The sequence below is a fragment of the Pelobates fuscus genome, chromosome 5, assembly GCF_036172605.1.
Source record: "Pelobates fuscus isolate aPelFus1 chromosome 5, aPelFus1.pri, whole genome shotgun sequence".
Taxonomy (NCBI): Eukaryota; Metazoa; Chordata; class Amphibia; order Anura; family Pelobatidae; genus Pelobates; species Pelobates fuscus.
In genome coordinates this window covers 338,111,537-338,124,024 of record NC_086321.1, presented here as the reverse complement: position 1 = coordinate 338,124,024, position 12,488 = coordinate 338,111,537, and the positions used below count along the sequence as shown (strand labels likewise).

General features: G+C 41.4%; 1 protein-coding gene across 1 annotated transcript in view; it reads left to right on the top strand.

Annotated features, from left to right (window-relative positions):
• The first annotated feature begins 4,463 nt into the window (after nucleotides 1-4,463).
• Nucleotides 4,464-12,488, top strand: part of RBM39 (RNA binding motif protein 39) — a 134,727-nt gene continuing 126,702 nt past the window's right edge. Inside the window, exon 1 of the mRNA XM_063455764.1 lies at nucleotides 4,464-4,470. The gene's annotated coding sequence lies outside the window, so the exon portion shown is untranslated. The remainder of the gene's footprint in view (nucleotides 4,471-12,488) is intronic.

Sequence of the window (12,488 nt, the reverse complement as noted above, 5' to 3'; positions counted from 1 at the left end):
TTAACACTTTGATAGCAGACTTTAGTATGAAGAAACTTGATAGCAAACTTTAGTATGTAGAATTAAGATTATCTGTAGCAAGACAGGTACAGCTGAACTTGGATAATACTTGCTTTAAGGGAAGCTGTAGCAGGATTGCTTAACACTTTGATAGCAGACTTTAGTATGAAGAAACTTGATAGCAAACTTTAGTATGTAGAATTAAGATTATCTGTAGCAAGACAGGTACAGCTGAACTTGGATAATACTTGCTTTGAGGGAAGCTGTAGCAGGATTGCTTAACACTTTGATAGCAGACTTTAGTATGAAGAAACTTGATAGCAAACTTTAGTATGTAGAATTAAGATTATCTGTAGCAAGACAGGTACAGCTGAACTTGGATAATACTTGCTTTGAGGGAAGCTGTAGCAGGATTGCTTAACACTTTGATAGCAGACTTTAGTATGTTGAAATAAACCTTTAACATTGTTAGTCCTTACTTCAGAGACTGTAATCACTTAACTTCTGGATGTGGAGGGATTATGTCCCCAGCTCTCCTCAGAGGCGGTTGCTTCAGTGAACGGTTGCCAAGAGTGTTGGTAGTTGTCTGTGATGAAGAGAGATGTCGGAGACTTGAATATTCCTCCAGTCCGGTCTAGTAGCGAGTGGTTGTCTCACCGAGGTCTGTGAGCCGGTGAGTTAGGTGCGGTACGCGTTTCAATAATCCAGCGTCTATCAGCTGGTGCGGTCGCATTAAATAGCCGACCGCGGCAATGGGGGTGTGGCTAAGCTCCGTCAAACCCGGAAGTATGAGGAGACATCGGGAGGCTTGAGGCCTGACATTGGGGCTCTGTGAGCTGTGTGGCTGCACAGAGCACTGGGCAGCCACACAGCTCACACACCTGTGACTGTGTTGTGGCTGCGCCTATCACTGTCTGCCTGTGACTGTGTGTGACTGTCTGCCTGTGCCTGTGTGTGTGTGTGTGTGTGTGTGTGTGAATGTCTGCCTGTGACTATCTACCTGTGACTGTCTGACTTCACTGACTCCACTCCTCCACCAGTAAGTGAGAATGTGTGCTGTGTGCTGTGTGTAAAACTGTAATTGGGTCTGCCTGTGACTGTGTGTGTGCGTGTGTGTGTGTGACTGTCTGCCTGTGACTGTGTGTGTGACTGTCTGCATGTGACTGTCTGTCTGTGACTCTGTGTGTGTGACTGTCTGTCTGTGACTGTGTTGTCTGCCTGTGACTGCGCCTATCACTATCTGCTTGTGACTGTGTGTGGCTGTCTGCCTGTGATTATCTGCTTGTGACTGTATTCCTGTGCTTGTGTGTGTGAATGTCTGCTTGTGACTGTCTACCTGTGACTGTCTGCCTGTGACTGTGTGTGTGAATGTCTGGCTGTGACTGTGTGTGTTTGACTGTCTGCCTGTGACTGCATCTGTGACTGTCTGCTTGTCACTGTATGCCTGTGTGTGTGAATGTCTGACTGTGACTGCCTACCTGGGACTGTGTGTGACTGTCTGCCCTTGCCTGTGTGTGTGAATATCTGCCTGTGACTGTCTACCTGGGACTGTGTGTGTGACTGACTTTCTGTGACTGTCTACCTGTGACTATGTATGACTTTCTGCCTGTAACTGTGTCTGTGACTGCCTGTGACTGTCTGCCTGTCACTGAGTTTGTGTGTGACTTTCTGATGCTGCCTGTAACTATGTTACAGTCTGCCTGTAATTGTGCTTTTTGACTGCCTGTAACTGTGTGTGTGTGTGTGTGTGTGCGTGTGACTGTCTGCCTGTAGCTGTGTGTGTGTGACGGTCTGTCTGTAACTGTGTGTGTGACTGTCTTTGACTGTGTGTTTGACTGTGTGTGAATGACTATGTGTTTGGGACTGTGGCTGTATTTAAAAGTACAGTGGGACCTCGGTTTACAAACGCCTCGGTTAACATAATTTTTGGTTTACAAATGAAAATCCATTGAAAATAATGCCTCGGTTTTCAATTTTTTTTCGCAATACAAAGCAAGTTTCCCCAGGATGCATTGCACCTGGGAGGTTTATAGCACCGCCCCCTGCATGCTGGAGCCTGTGAGGGCACGTGGAGTCGAGTGTGGAGGTGTTGGAGCGGCTTTTGCATCGAGTTTTGGAGCCATTCTGGAAATTGTTTGCAGTTGTTTTGGAACTTTTTTTGGGTGCATTTCTCAAGCTGTGTAAAGGTAGGGAGCTGAGCTTCGTCGTTTGCATGCCTTTTATTGTGTGTTCTGCGTTGTGGGTTGGTTTCCATGCCAGCTCATTTTGACTTTTTTCTGACCTCCAGAACGGATTAATTGGTTTTCAATGCATTCCTATGGGAAACCGCGTTTCGGTTTTCAAATTTTTCGCAATAAGAAATGTCCCAGAGAACGCATTAAATTCGTAAACCGAGGTCCCACTGTATATGTGTATAACTGTGTAAATCTGACTGTGTCTGACTGTCTTCGCCCTGCAGTGAGCCGGCATATAACATCATCCAGGCAACGGCGTCATATTACAGGGTGCGCAGGGGACCTGTGCAGGAAGAGCACAGAGATCCCAGCAGCAACCACTGACCACCAGGGACTGAGGATCCACTCCAGCCCTCTCAGAGCAAGGTAGGGAGGCTGGGTGGACCTCTTAATTATTAAATGTGTGTATGTATGTGATATTTGTGTGTGTGTATATCTAATTATCTGTGTATGTGACTGTATGTGTGTGGGTCTGTGATTGTGTTTGTGTATGTCTGTGTTTATGTGTGTGATTCTGTGTGTATCTCTGTAATTAAATGTGTGTATATATATATATATATATATATATATATATATATATATATATATACACAAAACCACAGATATACACACACAGACATACACCTATTGTGTTATTGTGTATGTATATAAATGTGTATGTGTTTGGTAGATAGCGCCCTTATTTGGTGTCCTTTTTCAATGTTGATCTTTTAGATGTTTAGTTGATAATTCCCTAAATTGGTTCCCTTATGTGAGATTTCCATATTTAAAGATACCAAATTAGGGTGCTGTTTAGGAGATAGTTTCCTTAATTGGTGCCCTTAAATATGGCAATCCCGCATAAGGATAGCAAATAGGGGAGTTATCTGATAAACAAAGATCAAAGTTAAGAGGTGTCAGCCAGCCCACAACAACTAATGTGAATTATATGCAAATTTGTAGACTGATGCCAACATGCACTGTGTGCTGGCATCAGGCAGCCAACAGCTGCCCATTAACCCATCCCCTAGTGAAAAGTGTTAGTGCCCCCCAGTGTGGACTAAGTTTGGATCTTATGTGCCCATCCCCTGTATATTGTTACTAGAGTCGCCACTGTGTCTGCATGTATGTATGTGTATCTGTGTCTGACTGTGTGTCTATGTATCTGCATGTGTGTCAGTGTGTATATGTGTTTGTGTATGTGTATATGTGCATACATCTCAGATTCTCGCCAACACTTCACACAAATACACCCCTGCAATTCAACGTCAACACTACATACAAACTCCACCATTATATAACCACACCACTGTATTATATAACCACACCACTGTATTATATAACCACACCACTGCATTCAAAAACCATACTACATAAAAATGCATGCCTGCATTCAAACGCCAACACCACATACAGACACACACCCTACATTCACTCAAACGTACTCCATACAAAAACATGCTTACATTCAAAAGCATGAACACTGCTTAGTGCCAAATACATATTTTTTTTTTAAATTGCAGTTGTTTTTTTACATTTTAAAGTTGTTTTTTTAACTTCAAGGCTCATGTTATATTGTCCAAACCTTTGAGTGGATTAATCTCTGCTGTACAGCATGTTTTGGATTTTTTTGTTTGTTTTTTCAAACATTCTTTATTTGTCAGTTTTACATTTTTGAAATAGACAGTGTTGACAACACAGAAAGAGAAGAAAGAAAAGTGGTTCCATTTGAGTAATGGTCTTAAACATAAAATAGAGCGACATCATGTGGAGCCATATGTCTTGTTCAAATGGTGGTATAACAACAATGAAAAAGAAGTAGGGTAAACGTAATAGTAATAACAATAATACCAATTATACAGTGGTTTGGAACATAGAACAAGTTGGCATAATATAGAGTTGTGTGGATTTTTCGTTAGCTATGTGAAATGAGCAGAATGTGATCGTAATATTGTTTAAACAGTATTCTAGAGCGTATAACAAATTGACGTTGCGTATGGGTGTAAGAGGTGTTATACCAACAGTGAAAATTGAAAAATAAAAGAGAAGATAAAAAGAAAAGAAAAGGGCTCACATCTTAACTGTTGCGGCTTCGTGCCTGTTCAGGTTATCGAGGGGTGACCATCGCGGATGGTCCTCCCGTGGCATGTCGGTGATGTGGGTGGGGCCAGGTTTGTAAGACTTGATATCGGGCAGGTCATCCCCGGAGGTGTAGTTTTTTTCGGTGGCTGTGCTAACTAGACTCTGTTCACCTCAGGGAGCCTCCATCGTGTTTCCTATTGGCAGCATTTGTCTTGATGCGGTCAAGACCGTTACCCCGTCTCAAATGGAAGGTGTTGTGAAGACTGAGCCCATAGGTATCGTGATTCAGTAAGGAGTAGCGGGTGGGAAATTGAAGGGTGAAGGATGGCGGGGAAGAGAGAGAAAGGAAAAGAGGAAAGGGTAGAAGGGAGAGGACATCAGAGAGAAAAGAGCGGAAGAAAAAAAAAGAAATAAAGGGAGTCTGGGAGGATCGGCTGTGGGTGGTCCCGCTGTCCGCCTCTCTTGTCCCTCCAGTGATTTAGGTTGCGAGGTGGTATTCTAGGATCCATGGGTCCCATATTTTGTAAAAGTGTATTGTGGTGTCGTGTACTATGGCAGAGAGTTTATCCATCTCTACTGCTTCTTTAATCTTGCCCACCACTACTTCTAGTGCTGGGATGTACAGCATGTTTTTTTAATGTTTAAATACGGATTTTGTTGGAGGCACCAATAACTATAAGATTCATTTTATCAATAATTTACATTTATATACCTGTTGTGTGGTTGTGTAGGAAGGGCCCTATTATGGACCTCTTTGCTTAGATGGCCCTGACCATAGCCACTGCAGCAAGCTTTAGTTGCTATATGTCAGGAACCCTAGGTAATCCATGGTTCCCAGTATGTAAATAAGATCCTATAACATACCTCATTGTAACAAGAAAAACAAGGAGATGGATAAATCATATTACCGCCCTTAGAGTTGTCGAGTTATTGTGAATGGCTACCAACAGGGCCGCCATCAGGGGGTGACAACCATAACAGTTGTCACAGTTGTATAGCGCGACCAGGCCCCTTTAAAAAAAAAAAGCAGCCGCAAGTGCTGCTAGCTCACTCCGCGTGGGAGGAGCGCGCGCCCAGCCATGAAGAGGGAGAGCCAGGCAGTGAAGAGGGAGCAGCGCCGACTCCCATCATCCCCAGCCACCCTCCTGCAAAGAAAAGGTAGGAGACAGGAGGGTGGCTGGAAAATTAGCTGTGTGTGTGTGTGTCTGTATGCATGTATGGCTGTGTGTCTGTATGCATGTATGTCTATGTATGGCTGTCTGTATGTGTGTCTGTATGCATGTATGTGTATGTATGTATGTATGTGTCTGTCTGTCTGTATGCATGTATGTCTGTGTGTCTGTATGCGTGTATGTCTGTCTGTATGCATGTATGTCTGTCTGTCTGGATGCATGTATGTCTGTGTGTCTGGATGCATGTATGTGTATATATGTCTGTCTGTCTGTATATGTATGTCTGTCTGTCTGTCTGTCTATGTATGTCTGTATGCAGGTATGTCTGTCTGTATGCATGTATGTCTGTCTGGATGCATATATGTGTATATATGTCTGTCTGTGTATGTATGTCTGTCTGTATATGTATGTATGTCTGTCTGTGTATGTCTGTATGCGTGTATGTCTGTCTGTATGCATGTATGTCTGTGTGTCTGGATGCATGTATGTGTATATATGTCTGTCTGTGTATGTCTGTCTGTCTGTATATGTATGTATGTCTGTCTGTCTGTCTATGTATGTCTGTATGCAGGTATGTCTGTCTGGATGCATGTATGTCTGTCTGGATGCATATATGTGTATATATGTCTGTTTGTGTATGTATGTCTGTCTGTATATGTATGTATGTCTGTCTGTGTATGTCTGTATGCGTGTATGTCTGTGTTTCTGGATGCATGTATGTGTATATTTGTCTGTATGTGTATGTAGGTCTGTCTGTGTATGTATGTCTGTCTGTGTATGTATGTATGTATGTATGCATGTATGTCTATGTATGTATGTATGTATGTCTGTCTGGATGCATGCATGTCTGTCTGTATGTCTGTGTGTATGTCAGTGTGTCTGTCCATCTGTATGTGTATGTCTGTCTGTCTGTGTCTGTCTGTCTGTCTGTATGCATGTCTGTCTGTCTGTCTGTATGTGTATGTCTGTATGCATGTATGTCTATGTCTGTCTGTCTGTATGCGTGTATGTCTGTCTGTATGCGTGTATGTCTGTGTGTCTGGATGCATGTATGTGTATGTATGTATGTCTGTGTGTCTGGATGCATGTATGTGTATGTATGTCTGTCTGTGTATGTATGTCTGTCTGCATGCATGTATGTCTGTCCGTATGTCTATGTATGTATGTCTGTATGCATGCATGTGTGTATGTATGTCTGTATGTATGTCTGTGTGTATGTCTATGTATGTATGTCTGTCTGTATGCATGTATGTCTGTATGCATGTATGTCTGTATGCATGTATGTCTATGTATGTATGTCTGGATGCATGTCTGTGTGTATGTCTGTATGTATGTCTATGTCTGTCTGACTGCATGCATGTATGTCTACGTATGTATGTCTGTCTATGTATGTTTGTATATGTCTGTATGCATGTATGTCTGTCTGTATGTCTATGTATGTATATATGTATGTCTGTATGTCATTATATATGTATATATGTATGTCTGCATATCATTATGAACGTAGGTCTGTGTGTATGTGTGTATGGATGTCTGTATGCATGCATGTCTGTCAGTATGTCTGTATATATGCATGTATGTCAGTCTGTATGTATGTATGTCTGTGTATGTCTGTATGCCATTATGAATGTATGTGTGTATGGATGTCAGTGTCTGTATGTATGAATGTGTGTGTGTGTGTATGTATGTATGTCGGTGTCTGTATGTATGTATGTGTCTTTATGTCCTCTTGCATGTGTGTCTGTATGTATGTTAGTATGTGTCTGTCTGTCACTATGTATGCCTGTGTGTATGTCTCAGTATGTGTGTGTCAGTATGTATGCCTGTATGCATGTATGTGTGTCTGTTAGTATGTATCTGTGTCCTTTTGTATCAGTGTGTGCGTTTGTGTCTGTGTGTGGACCCAGTGGGCGGTATTTGGAGGCGGGCCCCAGACCCTGAGCTGAGTTAGGGGCCCCAAAATTTCTGGTGGCGGCCCTGGCTACCAAAAAGGTCAAGAAGCCTATATCTTCAAGTTGGGAAAATTAACATAATCAACAAACAAGCCGAGGACAGGACAAGAGGGGTAAGAATAAATAATAAGCATACCAATGGTCGAGGGAGACAACAGAGAGTAGAATAATCAGAAAAGGCTGATGTAATAGTAACTGGATAAACAGGAAATTAGCAAACAGATACAGTCACTGTGATTAAAGTGAATCTCTAAACTATGAATAGGCCTGGTTGTATCCTGGGAGGCTGGACTAAACCAGCTTGAACTAGCTGTTCGGAACCTACAATCAAAAAACAGCCACTCAAATGACGGACCAGTGTGTGCCAATGTATCTACATATAAATAGGACATTGCAGCCACACATAAGCTAAGTCCATGTGCACAAATAAATTTCACATTGCAGTTACTCTAGTCGTATATAACACCATCTCTTGAAGCATTCTTCATCTGGGCATGATATCCACATATAAAGTTAATTCTACATGTATTGGCCAACTGGGCGTTGCAGATATGCTCTCTAAACATTTATATGGAGCAGTTCTACTGGCCTACATAGAGCCGTCTCTTGTACGTATACAAATTGCACATAGCATATTTTACAAAGACCTCTATATAAACTGTAACCTGTGCAATTGTGTAAATTTATTATAGGTGTTATGGTTTGGTCACTGCCAATTACACTTTGCACACTTTATTTTAATGTAGAAATATTGGTTTCAGTTACAACAATGAAACTTATAGACCAAACATAACAAATTGTCAAAACATTAATCTTTAAAACTATATTGTGCTCCTTGTAGTTTGTGATCTGTAACTAGGGCCTGTGATATGGAGCTATTATATGTACTATTGTAGTTTTGTTAGTTTCTTTTTATGTTCTATTTGAGTTGGCTATAGACCGCAGACTGGCACATTCCAACTTGGAGTATTTTCTGTATTCATTACATTTATCTGCAACATTGCATGATACGAACAAAAACTATTGCTCAATGACCTGAAGGGCTATATGCTGGCTCGTCTTATTGTAAATTTATATTCGTGTGAAATGGATAAAACTTTTCAAGTGAAACATTTTTTATCAGGTACGATCAGAGCCCTGTATGTGGTAGTTAAACTTGTCACTATGACCCCGTCTATCCAACTTGTGTCTCTCTGCCCATCTCCCACTTTGTCACTCTTCCTATTCCTATTCCCACTTGTGTGACTCCGCTCATGTCCCATTTTTTCCCTAACTTTATTTTCTCTTTGCCCATGTCTTATTTTCCCCCATTTTTGTCACTCTGCCCATGCCCCTCTACCCCCCTCCACTTTTGCCACCCTAACCATACTCCCTTTCTCCCACTTTTGTTACCTTGCCCGCACTCCCTTTCCCCCACTTGTTTGTCTGCCCATGTCCCCCTTTACACCATTTTAAAAAAACTCTGCTTATACTATACCTCCATTGTGTCCTCTTCCCCCTGATTTGTCAATCACTGCCCCTAGTTTTTCATAGCATGGGGAGCAGGTGGCATGGGAACAAGTCCTAGGTGTGGTCATGCTCGGTCAGGACTCTGTATGTTGCTGTGTGCGGGATATATCCCCCTTTCTATCTGCAAACACAGCCCCAGTTGCTATCAGTTTAGACGGAGTGTGATTGGCCCTACTCTAATACCAACTTGCCACCTGGCTGCACTACTTGAATAAAGTAAATGGCTGAGTGCCATCTTGGGGGCAGTACTTTCCCTGGTGGTGATGCACCCTGAATGCACTTGGAAAATACAATTTTCAAGAGTTTTAAAAATCATCAAGTTTGATATCACGATTTTTTAGCAAATACGATAAACTGCACAAACCTATAAATATATTACAACGCACATTTATTTTTCTACCCAATTATGTGCATGTTATTATAGGCAAAATTTAAAATGAAACTTTTTTTGTGAAAAAGTAGATAACTGATAAACAGACAGACAGATCGATGCCTCACAATAAATTAAAGCCTTTTCTGTCCTTCAGAAAGTTGTAAAATATGTGGGTGCAATAAATGAGAAAGATGGAAATTATGGTTGAACAAACAAATTGCAAAAATACCATAATGGCTTGGGGCCTTAAAGTAACAAAAAAAAAAAAAGAAGCAAAATGATGTTGTGCCTCCAAGGGGTTAAACAATTACCTAAAATTGTCATTATAGAAATATAAGAAGAGAACATTTGAAATGTACGTTACATCCTATGTATGGTTCCACTCTCGAACTAAAACATTCACAATATTCTTCTTACACCTCCACAGTGAATTAACATGATTATGTGATCATTTCCCTTTAAGAATATGAAATGAGAGGAATGCAAAGCATGTAGTGATTCCATGCTCTTGTATTGAATGATACTGTCCTACAGCAGCCATGGTTACTAGGGTTGTGTTGGTTTTGTATTTAGCCACCTTCAGTTTGTTAATAAAATATGCGGTGCTTTGTAAGAAGCTTTCAATGACTAATGTAGAGGTTACAGGCCATTCACCAGGAAACGTGAATAATCAAGGCTCAAATATATATCTTTAAAGATGCACAGGGTTATTCACTAAAGTGAGAATTTCATGTGAATTTAAGTACGTTTAAAATGTAAGGCAAGGGTAGCCGAACTGGAAGCATAATTAACTTCTTACAGTTCGAGTATTTTGAACTTATATTTGAATTTGACTTTGAATTCTCCCTGGCACTGTAACATTAAATAATTATATTTATTTGTAAGATTAGAGCAGCGGTTCCCAAACTTTGTGCTGCGGTGCCCTCGGGCACACAGGGGAGCCGTAAGTTATTTTCCCAGTTATATGATGATAGCACCGGGAACTGTGCTCTCCCCTGCCGGCTCTGCAGGACCGGAGGGGAGATCAGAGATTATTTATAAAATGCTATAAAAACGTATCTGTAATCCAGCACCAGGACAGTCTCCTCTCTGCAGTGCAATATACGAACTGTGAGTCCTCAACATTGACGATCTCTGGTCCAAGACACACTGAAGACCTACAACACTGGTGTGAAAATCACCATGCTCCACCCATCAGACAGAAGTATCCAGGAAAAATATTAGCAGTGTTCGGAGATGTCATGCTGTCTGTGGTGATACCAACCGTGAAAAGGCCTTCAGGAGTAAAGTCCTGTGTTGACTGTGTATCGCCACTGCGGGCGTGTTTTAGAAACAAAAATTATTAATTGCCATTTCTCAGAAACCACAATGATGTAGTAGTTTTGGTACTTAGAGTGTCCCTCTAATAAAAAAGACAAAAATGCACATTTACCAAAATATATGTCTTGGTTCTAGGGGCTGTTGTCCATAATTTTGTTTAACATTGAGAAGATCCTCCATTGCAAATAACTTGCAGACTGAAGCAGGAAAGATAGGGGAAGCTCTGTTTTATTAATCAATGGTCACTGAGTTAGAGAGGAGGAGGAATTATTTAACAGATAGGAAGACTGGGATTTAGGGACTCTTTGTCCTGTATGGTAAGAACCATAAAGTACTTGGAACAAGAGCTCTGGGAATCACCAGGTTTTTAATTAGTGGTATGTGTTACAGAATTAGACAAGGAAACTTGCAGGCTTCCTAGCCTTATTAGGAATATGGGACCCAGGGACTGTGCACTTTTGGCCTACTGTGTATGTATTATGCAACCATCTCATGGTACAAGGGTTGGGAGGTAATAGGGTCATTGAAGATACACATTTGGAATTTTAACCATCAGATGCAAATATTCCTGGTTTCTTGTTCAATATTTTACATCCCCAGTGCAGTCAGGTCATGAGACTAGACATTTCTTTCAGACAGGGTTCCTGTAGATCAGCAGTTAAAGAGAAACTATAGTGCCAGGAACACAAAATATATTCGCTATAGCACCCCCCTTCCTCGCATCCCCCACATACCCCCTCCCACTCCCCACAGTGGTGCTGAAGGGGTTAGAAAAACACGGCGCTGGTTCAGGGCCGCCTCCGCTCCTCCCCTACCGACATCAGCCGGCAGGGGGGACCTAATGCACATGCGTGGTGATCGTTGCACTTGCATTAGGACTTCCCCCATAGGAAAGCATTTTACAATGCTTTCCTTTGGAGTTTTGGGTGACGCTGGTTATTCTCATGCATAGGGTGAGGATGTCCAGCATCAGTTAGGCGACCAAAAGTTGCCTGACCACCCGGAAGTGCCTCTAGTGCTGGTCTGGTAGACAGCCACTAGAGGTGGAGTTAACCCTAGCAAGAAATTATTGCAGTTTATTAAAAACTGCAATAATTACCACTGCAGGGTTAAGGGATCAGGGACACACCAGCTGAAGTGGATATAAATATTCCTTCTAAACTGCCACACTTATGAGGAAAGAGGAAAATGTACAAACAAGAGAATGATAGATGAAACTACTGAACTCCAGGCTAAGGGCAGGATAATGCTAGTGTAAATAACAGACCTCTGCCTGCGTATTCATAGTCCCAAGATGTTTTACAAGGCAATAACTCGATATCACACCTATCACAGAATAAGCATGAGGGAGAATGAAGAAAGATATATTTATTATCAGGAGCAAATATCTCATCACTTTCACATTCTACCAAAACCACTGATAGGTAATCTGCCAGATACAATTAAAGTTCAGAATAATCTACAGTGCCATCAACACACAGACAAACAAAAGAGACATAGAGGACACACACCTGCTACATCGTGACATCTACGGTTATAACATGAACCGATGACTTGACACAAATTCACAATTGCATGAATGTAAAGAAAACGTGTGTATGGATAGTGCTGTTCTTCATCCCCCCCCCCCCCTTTTTTTTCTTTATTCCTTTCTTTGGCTAAGAGCAGTCCTACAATAAAAAAAACAGCTAGGGTATTTACTAACCAAATTTGCTGCAAATTATTACAAAACAGCTTAAAACCTGCTGAATTAATTGGTAAGTCTTTACAGAACTGCAGAGTTGAGCGTGGAGTGTCTATGTCACCTTACAGGGTTTGCTTTTAAATTAATCCTTTTTTTTTTTTTTTTTTTTCTCTCCCTGTAATT